Source organism: Gavia stellata, unplaced genomic scaffold, assembly GCF_030936135.1.
Source record: "Gavia stellata isolate bGavSte3 unplaced genomic scaffold, bGavSte3.hap2 HAP2_SCAFFOLD_98, whole genome shotgun sequence".
Lineage (NCBI taxonomy): Eukaryota > Metazoa > Chordata > Aves > Gaviiformes > Gaviidae > Gavia > Gavia stellata.
In genome coordinates, this window is record NW_026777157.1 from 170,873 (window position 1) to 188,034 (window position 17,162).

The window sequence follows — 17,162 nt, forward strand, 5'->3', positions numbered from 1 at the left end:
TAGCAGGATGGTGGGTCACAGTTCAGGGACAGGTAGTAATTCCCCCACTTCCGATGAGAGAAATATTACAAACAAAACATAAAGAGTGCCATTGGGGTCCAGAAGCATTAGTCACCTTTTTAAAGAGATATGTGGTGTCTCTAAGAATGTTAGAAGTGGCTCAAATGATTTCTGCCAAGTGTGAGATTTGTTTGCGAAACAATCCGGTGGTAAAGAGAAGACTTCCAATGGGAACCTTGAAATCGGGAGTACAACCTGGAGATTATTGGCAACTTGATTTTTCAAAATTACCCAGACAAAAAGGGTATCGATACATTCTGGTGGGGGTTGATACTTTTACAGAATGGCCTCAAGCTTTTCCTTGTCAGACCAATCAAGCAAAGAAAATCATTAAATGGTTGTTACAAAAAATAATTCCAAGATTTGGAGCACCTATTGGAATATCTTCTGATAGAGGCCCACATTTTGTTGCAGATGTAGTACAAAATCTTAGCAAAGTTCTGGGAATTACCTGAAATTTACGTACCCCCTGGAGGCCTCAATCGAGTGGAAAAGCAGAAAGAATGAATCAGACATTAAAAAGGCAAATTAGCAAAATACATCGGGAGACAAATTGGCTACTACAACTAGTGAACTGGCTAAATTGCAACAGCCTTTGCAATCTTCCCTATTGGCTTTAGAAACTAATCAGTGGCTGTTGTCAAACATAGTACCAAAATGGGAAAAGGTGAATGGAGACGACCAGGAAATGATTGTAGATGGACTCGGTGTGGTCCAAGATAACCTATCTTTGGCTCCCAGTTGTATCCAGGCTCAACTGTGGGCGCAATCAGTAGCTGCTTCAATCATAAGAGAGGGTGAAGAAGGCACTCTCCCCACCAAGATTCGAAAAATAATCTGGGAGAGTGCCACTAATTTAGAGAAAAAACTCCAGTCCTGGTGGAATTTGGTAAACTTTACCTACGATCCCGTCACAAGTACAGCCACAACTTTTGTATGAACTATACACAATGCTTCAATATATTCGACTTACCCTGTTATTGCATTAGGATTGAATCACAATGGAACCATACTCTATCCATTTGAGCACAGAATATGAGCCCAAAAAGTGGGACAGAAATGACAAACTCTAGATTTTGAACAACAAGGGTTGTTGTACGAGAACAACAAGGCTTCATCTGTGAAGGTAATGCAATCACAGGTCGGGATATCTGTTTAGATACTGAACAAAATGTTTGCCATTTTGAGACTCGCCCTGACGAAAACCCTGAAACACTGCTTATATATATATATTGGTAAGGGCTGTGTATGTTTGAGAACAGCTTGTGATTTTATATCCGTAGATTATGTAGTTATAGATACTAGGAATCACTCAGATTTTTGCGTTTGTAATTTCACTGAAATCATGGGACGTGATTTTTAAAAAAATAAAATTAAAAAAATAATCACAATATGATCATATAGAAAGGTTAAATTTGATTAATAAATAAAATAAATAAAATAATAAAATACAAATGCATAAGTTAGGATTCTTAAGTTAGAAACAATAACCATAGGAACCTCACCAGGGAGTCGCTGTTCTGTACTAAGGGACCAACAGTGACGAGATGGAACGATGAAGAATCGAATAGAAAAGTCTTGTTTGAGTCCTGTGACAATGTGACCTGATACGCACCAGTGATGCGGCTTGGAAAATTCCTTACCTTTCCCATCTTGATTCGAATATCAAGAATGCCAATCAATAAATATTAATAGAAATAACCACTGATTAATTTAAGTATGGATATTGAGAGAATAGTATAATCCAGAGAGCGATTAATAAAAATTAAATTATATATATTCTGTATGAAGGTAACCAGGTATGATTTATCTGTGATTCAATCATAAACTAACTGTTGAACAATGTAGCATTGTGAATAGGTAGAATTTGCCTGTCAAGAGAACGATAAGTTACAGGCCTGGCCCCTAAACCGAGGAAAACTTAAGAAGATTCCAAGAATGGGATTTAGCATGCGCAAAGATGGGGTTCAACTAGAGGACACCATGAGGAAGACTATGGACGACCACCAGAGGACCTTAGACGACCACCTGCGTACCTGAAGGCGCATGCGTCACGAGCATTTACATAGACTAACGAGTTCTCGGAAACTCCATGAATATGTTAACTGTTTCTTGGAAATATGATGAATATGTATCCTTTGATTGTCTATAACTTTTGTAGCAGAGAAACTAAACATGCACGCTAGGTGGAGTGATCCCCTGTGCGTCCAGCGCTGCACTAAAGAAGTGCCTGCTCACCTACATACATTGTGTAGATGAGTTTTTATATTACAGATTTGTAACAGGCTGGCTAACCCAGGGAGGAACTGCAACCACATACACCAGCATAGGCTTCTCAGACTCTGCAGGCAGGGTGCCGGGGGCAGTGAGGAGGCGTCCAGGGGACAGCAGCATGGAGCAACATCATCTCACACCCCGTGTGTGAAAGCAGAATGACGGGGCACCCGTCTCCACCCTCCGCTGGACTCCTTGCCCACAGACATGGAAAAAACTGATCGAGGACGCAAAGTTCAAGGGCACGCTGGGCTGCAGCCACCATTCGGTTGTAGAATTTAAAAACCAGAGAGAAGCGAGCAAACCAGCAGAATCACAATGCTGGACTTCAGCAGAGCAGACTGCTGCTTCCTGAAGAGCTTCTAGGCAGGAGCCAACAGGAGACTGGCCTGGAGGGCAAAGGGGAGCAGGGCAACGGGTTGAACTTCAAGGACAACAGCCCCCACCTCCCCAGACACCAGAAGGGTCCATGCCAAGACACAGAGTTGGTCACAAGTAGCAGAAGGCCAGCACTGACAGACAGGAAACTCCTGACCCAGCTCAAACACCAAAAAGGAAGAACACCCAAGGCGCAGGCAGAGATGGGACACCCAGGACGAACAGAGAGACACTGCGCAAGCATGCAGGGATGGACTGTGGAAAGCCACAGCTTAGCTGGAGACAAACCAGGAAGAGAGGAAGGACAACAGGAAGGGCTTCTGGAAGCAGAAGGAAGCCTAAGGGAAATGCAAGCCACTGCTCAACAGGAAGGGAACTTACTGGCAAAGGACAGGGGAAAAGCTAGAAAAGATGCTACCCGGGGCAGGGATGTGTGGGCAGGGGGGGTGTGGGGGTGTTTCTGGGTGGGATTCTGACTCAAGACAAGGAAAGGTGCTCACCACGAGGGTGCCCAAGCACTGGAACAAGTTGCCAGAGACGATGCTGAATCTGCCTCCTTGGAGATACCCCAAACAGGACTGCACGCAGCACGGAGCAACATGATCTGACTGGACCTGCTCTGAGCAGGAAATCAGACCACATGGCAGCGGGAGGACCCCCCCGGCCTACCCCAGTCTACGAATCCCCAGTGATTTCTCATGTCACTCCAGTATTCCCCAAATTCATCACCAGCAACTGCTCATGTTAAGAGCTCTACAAAAGCGTTTGCAGAGCACTATACTTGCTCCTAGGACACCCGGGGACTTGCTGAAGACAGCAACCCTTGCCTTCCATCGCTTCTAGAGAACCAAAGCACAGCAAGCCTAGGGCACACTAAAGCCATTGCAGACAGGCAACAGAAACGAAGGCAGAGTTTAAAGGCTAGGTCTTCCCATCTGAAGCCATCTGAGGCCACACGGGGGCAAGTAAAACAGTTCTAGAAAGCACAGGGCTGGCAGGCACATGAGAAGACACAGGAGAGTTCCTCCTGGGGAAAGCTGGCCATGTTCAGCTCAAGTTCCTCCCCCCACCTTTCTCTCCCTGGGGAGGAAGAAGAAACCACATTCAGCTAAACTTGCTTTCACCCTGTTGGGGAGGGCACCCAGTAACTCAATGAACTGGTCAGACTCTTGGGCGGTATCTGATACAGAGACATCCCCCTTCGGGCTCAATAGAAAAGTCTTTATAGCTAGACAATAGAAATCTACATACAGGTATCAGTATTTACAGACTTCTAAACTATCAGTACTTTTACAGAAATAGCATCCATAAAAACATTCCCATTTAAGTATAACTGCGGGCAGGACTACGCTTCAAGCACAGAGAACCACACAGAGCAAAGGGAAAGCACGTTGACCCACAACAGCTATCTCAGGATGGCTCAGGAGCGATATTACTCTGCAAGGGTCCACAACAACCAGAAACCTTGCTACTGGCCTCCCCACAGGGAACAAGTGTTCCTCGCTTGCTTTTCCCAAATGCAAGATGCTACCACAAGTGCCAGCCATGACGCCGTCTTTACCAAGCAGAAAGGGGAATCCCTCCACCCTACTAAGTGAATTCCCCTTGGGAAGGCAGAGAGGAAGGAACCAAGGAGATTGCCCTTCAGGAATGCAATAAGCCTTGGACAGAACAGGCTGATCTAAGAACAGACAGGAATTTTTATGAAATACGTCAAGTGGAAGGTGGTTTGGCCTTGGCCTTTTCCCACTTGCTAGCAAGAAGTAATGCATTTCAAAGCAAAGGCTATTCTAGAATAATCTGAGGTGCTGCTGCTAAACGTCCCCATTTCGCGTGGCTGGGTGCAAGCGGACCTGTCAGACAGACAGACAGGAGCTGTCAGGTACCGGTACTTGGAGGATACGCATATAGGAAAAGCTAGGAGAAGGCAGAACAGGCTACACGTGGCTTTCAGTCGGGTCAAAGCATTCCGCACCATCACTAAGCACGAGTGGGAACACGAGCTACCGCTACACTAGCTTGTGAAATCTGGACTAGGTGTCAGCTAAACAAGGCATTCCTTTCTACCAGGTTTTGCTTCCATTCAACTTCTCACCTCCAGAATACTCTTTCTTTGCAACTCGTGTTTCTTACCATCAAGCTTGAAAGACATCTAAGAGCGGATCCCTGCCCTGTATCGCAGAGAAGCCGACTTGGTGACCAGTCTGCTCTAGTCTCCTCACCTTAGTTTCAAGCTTGTCAGAAGATCCTGCAAGAGACGAGTGGCATTACTACACTGTGATACAGAAGAACAATAACACAGAGCGACTCACTTCTGGGTTGCCAAACGTAACGGTTCTTTGAATTAGAGGTGGATTTTTCTTTTTTAAAAGTACAGATACTCCTGCGACAGCTCTTTAGAATACAATACATCATCAACTAGCTGTCCCTACCTGTATTTCCTTGTTGTTAGTTTAGACAAGATCTTTCAAAACTCAGAGAAAAAAAAGGAAGATGAAAAAAACCAAACCCCAAACCCTAAAAAAACTCTCAAAATCCCAAACTACAAGCCCAAAGAATCTGTTTCTTCAAGTCATAATAAAGTATTGAAACAAAATGTTATCTTACCTTCCAAAGTCCTACTACGAGTCCTGGATTCAGACTGAAGAGCTGGACAAGCTCATCAGCACCAACGGCTACACTACTTTCAGTCAGGTTAGCAAGATGGTATTCAGCAATTAAGGAACGTCGACGAGGTCTTTGAAAAGAAGAGACAGAATGTAGCAACAAGACTATGTCTCCTTCGGCAGCCCTGGGCCAGGCCCGACTGGGCCAGGCCGAGCCACCCAGTGCTGCCCACCCTGACACAGCCCCGACGCGGGGGTAGCCAGAGGGCTCAGGGGGCTCAGGGCCACAGGGAGGGCTGAGGCTGCGCGCAGCTCGGTGCAGGAGTGGCAAGGCCCAGCCGACACTGGCTTTGGTTCCCCCTCAGCTTTTCCCCCCCCAGAGAGGAGCCTCTTCCCAACAACAAGACGGGCACACAGCCAGTCAAAGCACATGGCCTGGGCGTGGCAGAGGGCACCACAGCCACAAAGTCCTCCTCGCCCTTGACCGGGGATTTCGCCAAGCCCCGTAACGCTCTTCCACCTCAGTATCAACAACCTTCATCTTGGAACAAAACATCAAGGAATAAACTGGGAATACACTTGGTAAAACTCCGTAGTTGAGTGTGCGGAAAGCTCTTCTTCCCTTCTTGTCCAGACACAGCTTGGGTTCAGCACAGGCAAAATACGTGTCGCGGCATCCACAACGACAGTGTCTCGTGGAGGCCTTCTTTAAGAGACATATTACTAACCAGTTACAGTGTGAGAGGAAACACTACATCTCCAGAAGCCATCTGCTCATCTCTAAAACACCCCACGGATATAAATGATGGTCTTTGTCGAGCACTTTGAGGTCCGCCCATTACAAGCACAACAGCAAAGTTCAGCATTTCACTGTTTCAGCAACTACTCTGAGTCCTTGAGCACTGACACAGGGAAAATACTCCTCAAAATCCCCACTGATGGGTTTGCTTCAGCTTCGTGCATAACGGGATCTTCAGTTCTTCCAGAAACAGCTCTGGAAAGCTCTCACATTCTGGTATTTCCCAGGTTTTGATCTTTCCCAGTGCAGACGTGCCCTTTGGCAGTGCCGAGCATAGAACAGGCCTGAGGAAAACCCGGGAGCAAACCCCGGCTGTCCGAGGGGTTGCCGCAAAGAGCAAGGCCTTTCCTCAGGGCCCAATTTAACAGGGTGACTTCATGGCAGTTTGTCCAGTAGTTACTCCAGGCACGGGTTGGCAGGGAAGGGTGACCAGAAGGGCTTCTGCCAAACTGGGAAAGCCTGAACAACAAAGTGGAAATCATGGGTATTCTCTTCTTTTGAGGGCGCAACCATAACTTGGGCTGCATCTTGCTAAAATGGAACCTATTGGACCTGGAAGAGCTGGGTGGGGCTGGTTAAAACTTGCAGCCTCCTGAGAGAGAGAGAGAGATGCAGGTCTGGCTCCGTGGCGGAGGGGTTTAGGGCATCAGCATCGCAGCAGGAAGACACGAAATGCACCACCCGCTTCTCTCCCCTCCTCCTGACTGCTGGAGGTGCCTTATGAAGACAGCAGTGAGGCTGGGCACTCAACTCTGAGCTCATCTGACATATGAATGACTGTCTCTGACGTCAGGCATTTGTTTCTTGCCTGACCACCACAAAGGGAGAGGGACCCCACTTTGATAACTGGCCCTCACTAAACACAGACGAGAACAGGCACAATAAAAGCTGCAGGAATCATGAAAACAAACGCTCGTGCTGAACGCACTCAGGCCGGTTTCTGAAAAGGAAAGTGCGTCTGTGGTCCAAGAACGTGCACCAGCCCCACTGGCCCCGCATGGTTCAACCGTGTCCCCAGAGCAACACAGTTTGTCACGGCAGGATGGTGAAGAATTGATAAGAAGCGGGAGGAGGAGCAAAGAAAAATTAAAACAAACTGAAAATTCATTAATTTCATTGGCAAATGAAATCATGTTATTTCAACTCGTGAGTTAAATTTCCATTCCCACCCAAAAAAATACTTGAAAAAAGAAATGATCCAATAGTTTGGGTGTATTCAGGCAACCACAACAAAAAATGACAACAAAGAGGGGGCTGTGCAAAAAGAGCAACAAATCAGTTTCCTTCTCTGACAGCGGAACAGCTTGTCAAGGGCAGGTGCCTGGATGTGGACTCCAGAAAGCCTCCACACCCTCGCACCTGGTGTTCCCATAAGCAGGCTAACGGAGGTTAGTCTTGATCAAATCACTGAGGGCTGATGCAATACTGCTCCCAGAGTCATGCCTGGGCTGGGGTCTCTGCTGACACAGTGTCCGTTTCTGAGGATCACCGTTCCAAAGAGATACATGCCTATCAGAGGCACCTGGAGAATACGACTAAGAAGGATGAGGCTTTTGGAAAACATGGTCTCTGAAGAAGGATTAATCACAGGGTGAATGGACTTGTTGTTTAAGGTCAGGAAGAGAAGGCAGAAGAGAGCTGTGTAAGGGCCTCTAGATGTCTCAAAGGATGCTGCAAAGAAACAGGGAATTGACTTCTCCCCATGCACCGTGTTGAGGACAAGGAGGAACGGGCTGAAAATGAAGCAAAGGAAATGCAGTTGAGGTGTTATGGAAGGAGAATTCAGAGGCAGGTGGAAAAAGATCTATGGTATCATGAGGGAAGAGAAGGAGAGAAGAAGGAATTACCGTTTGCGCCTCATCATGCAAGAAACAGAGAACTTTAAATGAAATTCACACTTGGCAGATTGAAAGGAAACAAAGGGATGTGGTTCTTCACACCTCAGGCAGTCGAGCTGTAGAACGGACTGCAGGTGTTGTAGGTGCCAAAGCTTGACTGCCCAAAGAAGTGCCAAATTCACATGGCTGCAGTCATCTGCCCGTCTTATACTAAAACGTTTTAACTCAACACAGGCCAGATTTCTTTCTAGAAAGCTCAGGAAAGTGGTGAACACGCTGAAGCCAAGATCTTCCAACAAAGTCTTTAGAAACCACAGAGACACAGTTACAGGTTTTTCCCACAGTCTGTTTGTTACACGTGTGCAAAAATACAGTCATCAGCTGTATTTGAGCTCTTTTTCAGCTTTGTGGTGAACTGAACACATTTCCAGTGATGTACATGCATGGAAAGAGGTACTACTGCAATTACAGCCAATATACCGTAACTGTTGCTGCAACGTTACCAGTGGTTCGCTACGGTTAGACTGTTCTCAAGTGATTTAGACAACCTGTACTTAACTACTGTACATCAAGAGAATCAAAGAAATGACACCTAAAAGGAAAGTTGGTAGCAGACTAATGAAGTCTGAGACTGCTCTAACTCAGAAGAACATTAAAAAAATTTTAACATTATTACACCCGTCTACAGTTAACTGTCTAATGTTACTCTGCCCACAGAGAGAACAAGAACAGCTGTTCACAAAAGTAAGCAGGAAAAATATACTGGAGTGAGGCACTCAGTGCTTAACAACTTTGTGGAACTTCATGATGGCGGAACCATTTCCAGATGCTGAAAGAGTTCTCTTTCCAAGCACGGGAAGGGGTAACGCGCTAGCAGGACCATAGGGACACCAACGCAGGGACACCATTCTACTAAACTTTTGAAGATATGAAAGAAACGGCTCTTCACTGATCAGAGCTTTTCATAGATTGAGGCAACCCATAATAGGCTCATGCAGGTCAGCCAGGCTCAAGTTTTCTAGGAAATGGACACCTTTAAGGAAGAGTGAAACAAATATCCCTTCTGTGGTTTTAAACAACTCCTCTGCTGATTGTGCACATTTGAGGTAGCAAGAGTTTCCCGATGGAAACGAGACACAGCTCACAGCAACTGTTCACAGGTCCCCTGAGGGAAGTTCCTTGCCAGGGCCAAATAATACAAGTCTATGTCAGTAACATGGCTGGGGGAGGAAGAAAGAGCTGCCACCTCCAAATTCAGTCCAAGAGCAGAGCACCTGAGGCAGGCTTCCATAGCATCCAACCGTATGCGACTTCAGGCAGACACCTAGGGCTCTGGGTATCCAGTGCAATGACGCAGATTCCTTTAGAGTAGAAGTCTACTTCAGATGTTCTGCATTGCTCTCTAAAGACATTCATCTCTACACACAGCCTGCAGAGACTAACCCCTTAACTTAGACACTGAATACCAAGAATTGAGTATCCCCAAAAGGGCTCAATTTACAGCATTCCTACTGCGGGAGCAGGATACGACTACCCGGTGATGTAGATTAAAGGAAACCACTAGCAAAGTTGCCTTGTGGGAATTCATCACTTTGAGTGATGGGGACAGGGCAAGGCATGAGTCAGGGGAAGAAACACATCTCTCCTCAAACCATTCTATTTAAAATATCTTTAGGATGTCAAACTCTGTGGGAAAACAAGATGCAAGCCCCTGGGGTAGTTCTGTGCAGCTGATGGATCAGAGCTTGTTCTGAGAGAGACAAAGACGGGCTTGCTCAGCATAACAGGGAGTGGAAAATTACAAACGAAGCAATAAATAAGGGCTACGTGACAAGGACTGGGCGTCCTTGAGAAATGAGGATGTAGATAACAAGAAGTTATGATCAAAGTAGAAGGGAGTTATACAGCTGCTCAAACTGCAAGTAGAAGAATATAAACAAAAGTAACTTTTAGGCTCAGCCAATTAGGATCTGGCAAGTAGGCGTGTATTAGGTCTAACTGTATAAATATGTGATGCTTGAATAATAAAGACGAACTATGCTTTATCACTCATATTGAGTCGGACGCATCTGTTCCTTCAGCCGCGAACCGTCGGTCAACTCCTGGCATCGGGGAACTCCCGACATCTTCGGGAAACTCCCGACAAAACGCTGGCATGTGAAGACTGCAAAATAAATACAGTTGAACACAGAAGTAAGACGAGTACAGTATCTAATACACTATGACACATAACGGTTCTTTGAATTAGAGGTGGATTTTTCTTTTTTAAAAGTACAGATACTCCTGCGACAGCTCTTTAGAATACAATACATCATCAACTAGCTGTCCCTACCTGTATTTCCTTGTTGTTAGTTTAGACAAGATCTTTCAAAACTCAGAGAAAAAAAGGAAGATGAAAAAAACCAAACCCCAAACCCTAAAAAAACTCTCAAAATCCCAAACTACAAGCCCAAAGAATCTGTTTCTTCAAGTCATAATAAAGTATTGAAACAAAATGTTATCTTACCTTCCAAAGTCCTACTACGAGTCCTGGATTCAGACTGAAGAGCTGGACAAGCTCATCAGCACCAACGGCTACACTACTTTCAGTCAGGTTAGCAAGATGGTATTCAGCAATTAAGGAACGTCGACGAGGTCTTTGAAAAGAAGAGACAGAATGTAGCAACAAGACTATGTCTCCTTATTTATGTAAAAGTTCAGCCCAATTTCATTTTTCACTCTGAAGTCTGACCAACAGCACATGATGGAAACAGTTTGGAAAGCATTCAGCATGCACAGCCATAAAATCACTTTTAAACAACTGCAGCATACGAGCAGGATCTCAACACCTAACAACTGAAATGCACAACGGTGAACAACATTTCACAAAGGTGAACAACAATTCTCTCTTTTCAGAGCTCTACTGCTAGGGGGTTTGTGTAAGCAGCATGTAGCCGATACTGTATGTATTAAAATGACACGTAAGACAGAGACATGTGGAAAACTCCTTGACAGCAACCTAATACGTACATACCTCAAATACACACTTTTAATTTAAACATCTTTGCTCAGAATATAATGCCAGAAGAATACAGTACACACTTAAGTTACAAAACAACAGCTATCCCACATTGTGCTGTGGGCTATTTTTTTTATATGCATACACTTATATTGTACACGCAGCCAAACACCAAGTTCCCTACATTCACATACACACCTCTCCAACAGAAAAAAATAAACCTTAGTAACAGAGATCACCCCATTGTAGCCATCAACAGTTCCACTCTCAATGTCTCACATTAAATTCTCCTAGATTTACATGTTTGTTTCATGCTCATTTCGAGCTATGCCTTAGATTCAGCTTGCCAAGGCAGGACCTATCAGTCTGTATCTTGCATGCCAGTAGCTACATTAACCTATGAATTCATGTCAGAGCTTGCTGCATTATACCTATCTCTTGCTAAAAAGCCCTACCAATGAAGAGAAGGACACAGGCTTTGGAAGAAATATTACAGAGAAGCTTTCTAAGAAACAGTTAACTTGTTAAGTCAAACCAAGGCCAGATAGCTCCTACAGACACATTATCAACCAGTTACACCAAAACCCCCTCAAAAATCCTCTATTAACACTCACCCATTCTTGCTGGGAGCTCTGCTTTGGTCAGGAAGCAATGGCATAACTCCGAACAGTTTCAGGCTTGACAGGATGTCTAAGCATGGCCAATTTGTACTATACCAAAGTATAGTAACAGATGTGTCCTTAAACGATAGGTTTGCCTTCTCCATTACGTGTTCCTTTCCCTTTTTGTCCTTTAGAACAATTATCCACCTCAAGCCAGAGGCTCTGTTATTTAGGAATCGAGAAGGGAGAGGGGTGTTTAAAAAAAAGATTCTCAAAGTGACAAAACTTAAACTATGCTTCCAACAAAATTTTAAAATTTCTACTAACTGCTACTTCCTTATGTTTCTCAGGCTAGGTCATTTATAGGCTATCATCGTATCTTCCCATTATGATACATAGTTTATAGCTCTACTTCCCTATCCCCCCAGCATTTTCCAAGTCATTAATAGTCTGTACATTGTTCTCAAGTCAACATCATCTGTGACAAGGCATTGCTTACTTCATCGCTTCTTTGTTTTTACATGGAAGACCTGTAGAAGGATCTACAGGTTTAACAAGTCGCCTTACTCTCATTTTGACAGCAGCTATTTGTTTGAAGAGGTATTCTTTCTTCCAGTACCCACGCTTTCTATCACGTAGAGCAGCGCAGACCAAGGAAACAGTTTCTGTTGGTTCAGACTTCATTTTCCAAATTGTCCTTTTTGGCTGAAAACAACCAGAATAGATTTTCAGCCAGATTCCACTGAAAATAAAAAGAGAATAAAGAGGAAAACCACATTCATGTCAAGAAGAGTTACTTAATTATTCTTACATGCATGTCTCAGCTACCACTGAGCACAATGTTAGCAGAAAAATAATTTAAAAAAAAGTTATTCAGTTAATTCTTACAATATGCCAGCAAGGTTGATAAACATCTCAACCACATACACAGAAAATGTTTGACTAGTGCTCTAGAAAGTAGGATCATCGGATATTGGGAACTTCCCGCTCTTTTATGCCTCTCAATAGCACACTACAGTACGTGGTTTTTAAAAAGCCTTCCTTCCCCTTGTACTGCTACTTCCTTCATGGACATTCACTGAAGCAGATTTAAAAAAAAAAACCAACAACAACAAAAAACCCCAACAAAACAAACCAGTACATATCCGAGAGAAAGCTATCATGAGGAAACAAAGAAGAAGTAAGTCTTGGCTGTCTTCCTGAAAATACAGCATCCAGGATGAAGCTCTGAGACAGCATAGCCATAAGAGAACATGAAGAACGGTCCCACGAGTAAAACAAAGATTGAAGATACTTCAATTTTGAGACCAGAAAAGACAAGACAACCCACTTATCAGATAGTATAAAACATTTCTGACGGAGGAAGGAAATTCTTATTTAACTCCAAAACAGCTAAGAATTGCGGAATGATGACAATGGACGAGAGATGTCCTTGACACACCATCATCAGCGGAAATTGAGCTGCGTTATCATCCAACTGGTCTTATTCAGCCTAAAAAGTCCCCTAAGATGTCCTCCTATAACCCTCCCCAGACAGACATCCTTTCTTACATGGAGAGAGATACTCAGCATCTGGCTGCAGGATGCTGAAAGGACAGGGATTAGTAGCAGGCATTTCCCACATTTTGAAAGTACAGTCTCAGGCAACGTAAGCTGAAAGCAGACAGACTTGCCACCAATACCTACCACCCTTCTCCTCACTCTCAGTTACACATTGCTTCTTCCTTCCCCAAAACAGCATTGTGCAAGCAGGTGAGAAATCAGTTCAAGAAGCTCAACAATTCAGTCAGGGTAGGGAGGCAGAGGAGAAAAAAAGGGGGACTTGGAATCACAAGTGTTTAGGGAGCTATCACTGCCCCTTTGTCCTCAACTGCTGAAGAATTCAGGGCAGACAAATCCAAAAGGCATCCAACAGGGAAGCACCAATTTGCCTCTTTCACAGCAGAACACGTGCCGCTTTTGCCTCAACGAGGTAAGTATAATATTCATCTCAAGGTCTCTTATTGGACGTTGTTACAATAAGCCAACCCAACCTCTTACTGCTAACTCAAATGCCAGAAGCAGACAGGCACCATTGTCAGTCATCGCTTGACCACAAGGGCAAAAACATCTGGGCAAGGCAAAACAATCTTCCCCTGTGCTCCGGCTTCTCACTTCATCTTATACAAGCACTTTCTGCTGGTCATCAAAAGCCTCGGGCTTTCAGAAAGACCATCTATGTGAACTTCCCACACTGCATGACAGGAAGGCTGGAAGAATCATAGAATCCCAGAATGGTCTGGGTTGGACGGGACCTTAAAGATCTTCTAGTTCCAATCCCCCTGCCATGAGCAGGGACACCTTCCACTAGACCAAGCTGCTCAAAGCCCCATCCAACCCGGCCTTGAACACTTCCAGGGATGGGGCATCCACAACTTCTCTGGGCAACCCGTTCCAGTGCCTCACCACCCTCATGGTGAAGAATTTCTTCCTTAGATCTAATCTAAATCTACCCTCTTTCAGCTTAAAGCCATTACCCCTTGTCCTAGCACTACAGGCCCTCACCAGCTTTCTTGTAGGCCCCCTTCAGGTACTGGAAGGCTGCTAGAAGGTCTCCCCAGAGCCTTCTCTTCTCCAGGCTGAACAACCCCAACTCTCGCAGCCTGTCCTTAGAGGACAGCTGCTCCAGCCCTAGGATCATCTTCGTGGCCCTCCCCCGAACCCGCCTCAACGGGTCCACGTCCTTCTCATGTCGGGGGCCCCAGAGCTGAACACAGTACTCCAGGTGGGGTCTCACGAGAGTGGAGTGGAGGGGGAGAATCACCTCCCCTGACCTGCTGGTCACGCTTCTTTTCATGCAGCCCAGGATACGGTTGGCCGCCTGGGCTGCAAGCGCGCGCTGCCGGCTCACGTTGAGCTTCCGGTCAACCAACACCCCCAAGTCCTTCTCCTCAGGGCTGCTCTCAATCCATTCTCCTCCCAGCCTCTATTTGTGCTTGGGATTGCCACGACCCATGGGCAGGACCTTACACTTGGCCTTGCTGAACTTCATGAGGTTCGCATGGGCCCACCTCTCAAGCCTCTCAAGATCCCTCTGGATGGCATCCCTTCCCTCCAGCGTGTCAACCGCACCACACGGCTTGGTGTTGTCGGCAAACTTGCTGAGGGTTCACTCAATCCCACTGTCCATGTCACCGACAAAGATGTTAAACAGGGCCAATCCCAAGACCACATGCTGGGGCAAGGGGGATGCAGAAAGGGCTGTCAGAAACATTTCCTTGCCTTCAACAGTTACATTGAAGACATCAGTGCCAAGGAACTGTTAAAGCACGGTCATTATTGGAAGAGCCCAAAGACAAAGCACTGCATTAGGCAACACAGATATGTCACAACGAAAGGCTGATGCTCCTGTTGCATCAAGGACAGCATCCTGTACCTCCAGGACAGCAGAAATACCCTCAAAAAGATACTCTGCCTAAAAACGAGGTCAGATTTGCCACAGTGATATGCAGGGACTTCAATTAAAACTTCTCTTCATTCACCACAACATTCAGGGACACAAGAAGGTCCACGGAAATCCAGCAGGAAGAAGTGACCTGGTCCCACTGAACCAGTCGGTCTCCTAGAGAAGGGAAAGTATCTCCTTCCTTGAATCCGATTTGTGCACATACACTAATCTCTGTCAAAATCAGAAGATGGAAACAGACATTGTTGAGATGGAGACAGATGAATCGGCTTCCCTTCAACAGCCACAATGACTTTATCCTACCTCACTATCCTGAAGTGGGAAACGCATATTAAGATACATCACTTGTCTCAACTACGCAATTTTTATCTACGTGCACCTGCTGACAGCCTCAAAAAATACATCTGGATTATGGTCTTCCCTTTAAATTCATCAGTTCTAAAGGTGTCAATGCCAACGTTAACCCATTCACTGGACAAGTTTTGGCAAGTAAGTGACAAGTGGATGACTGCCACTGTCGTGGTTTAGTCCCAGCCGGACTAATCACCACACAGCCACTCACTCACTCCCCTTCCTCAGCTGGACAGGAGAGAGAAAATATGACGAAAGGCTCGTAGGTCGAGACAAGGACATAGGGAGATCACTCACCAATTATCATCATGGGCAAAATAGACTTGACTTGGGGAAATTAGTTTAATTTATTACCAATCAAAATCAGAGTAGGAGAATGAGAAATAAAACCAAATCTTAAAAAAACACCACCTTCCCCCCACCCCTCCCTTCTTCCCGGGCTCAGCTTCACTCCCGATTTTCTCTACCTCTTCCCCCCGAGCGGCGCAGGGGGATGGGGAATGGGGGTTGCGGTCAGTTCATCACACGTTGTTTTTGCCACTCCTTCCTCCTCACACTCTTCCCCTGCTCCAGCGTGGGGTCCCTCCCACGGGAGACAGTTCTCCACAAACTTCTCCAACGTGGGTCCTTCCCACGGGCTGCAGTTCTTCACGAACTGCTCCAGCATGGGTCCTTTCCACGGGGTGCAGTTCTTCAGGAACAGACTGCTCCAGCGTGGGTCCCCCGTGGGGTCGCAAGTCCTGCCAGCAAACCTGCTCCAGCGTGGGCTCCTCTCTCCACGGCTCCACAGGTTCTGCCAGGAGCCTGCTCCAGCAGGGGCTTCCCACAGGATCACAGCCTCCTTCGGGCATCCACCTGCTCCAGCGTCGGGTCCTCCATGGGCTGCAGGTGGATATCTGCTCCACCGTGGACCTCCATGGGCTGCAGGGGGACAGCCTGCTTCACCATGGTCTTCACCACGGGCTGCAGGGGAAATCTCTGCTCCGGCGCCTGGAGCCTCTCCTCCCCCTCCTTCTGCACTGACCTTGGTGTCTGCAGAGTTGTCTCTCTCACATACTCTCACTCCTCTCTTCCCCGGCTGCCATTTCCCAGTTTTGCCCCCTCTTCTTCAATAGGTTATCACAGAGGCGCTACCACTGTTGCTGATTAGTTTGGCCTTAGCCAGTGGCAGGTCCGTCTTGGAGCCGGCTGGCATTGGCTCTATCAGACGTAGGGGAAGTTTCTAGCAGCTTCTCACAGAAGCCACCCCTGTAGCCCCCCGTCCCACTACCAAAACGCTGCCATGCAAACCCAATACAGAGGGCTAAGGAGACTCTTCATCCTTTACTGGACGCAGTGGGAAACATAGCGACAAAGGATGAGGAAAAGGCTGAGGTACTTCATGCCTTCCTTGCCTCAGTCTTTAACAGTAAGACCAGTTGTTCTCTGAGGACCCAACTCCCCGAGCTGGAAGACAGGGATGGGGAACAGCATAAAGCCCCCACAATCCAAGGGGAAATGGTTAGCAACCTGCTACACCGCTTAGACACACACGAGTCTATGGGGCCGGATGGGATGCACCCAAGGGCACTGAGGGAGCTGGCGGAAGTGCTCACCAAGCCCCTTGCCATCATCTACCAGCAGTCCTGGCTAAGCTGGGAGGTCCCAGCAGACCGGACATTAGCAAATGTGACACCCATCTTCAAGAAGGGCCGGAAGGAGGATCTGGGGAACTACAGGCCTGTCAGGCTGACCTTGGTGCCAGGGAAGGTTATGGAGCAGATAGTCTCGAGCGCCGTCACGCGGTATGTACAGAACAACCAGACGATCAG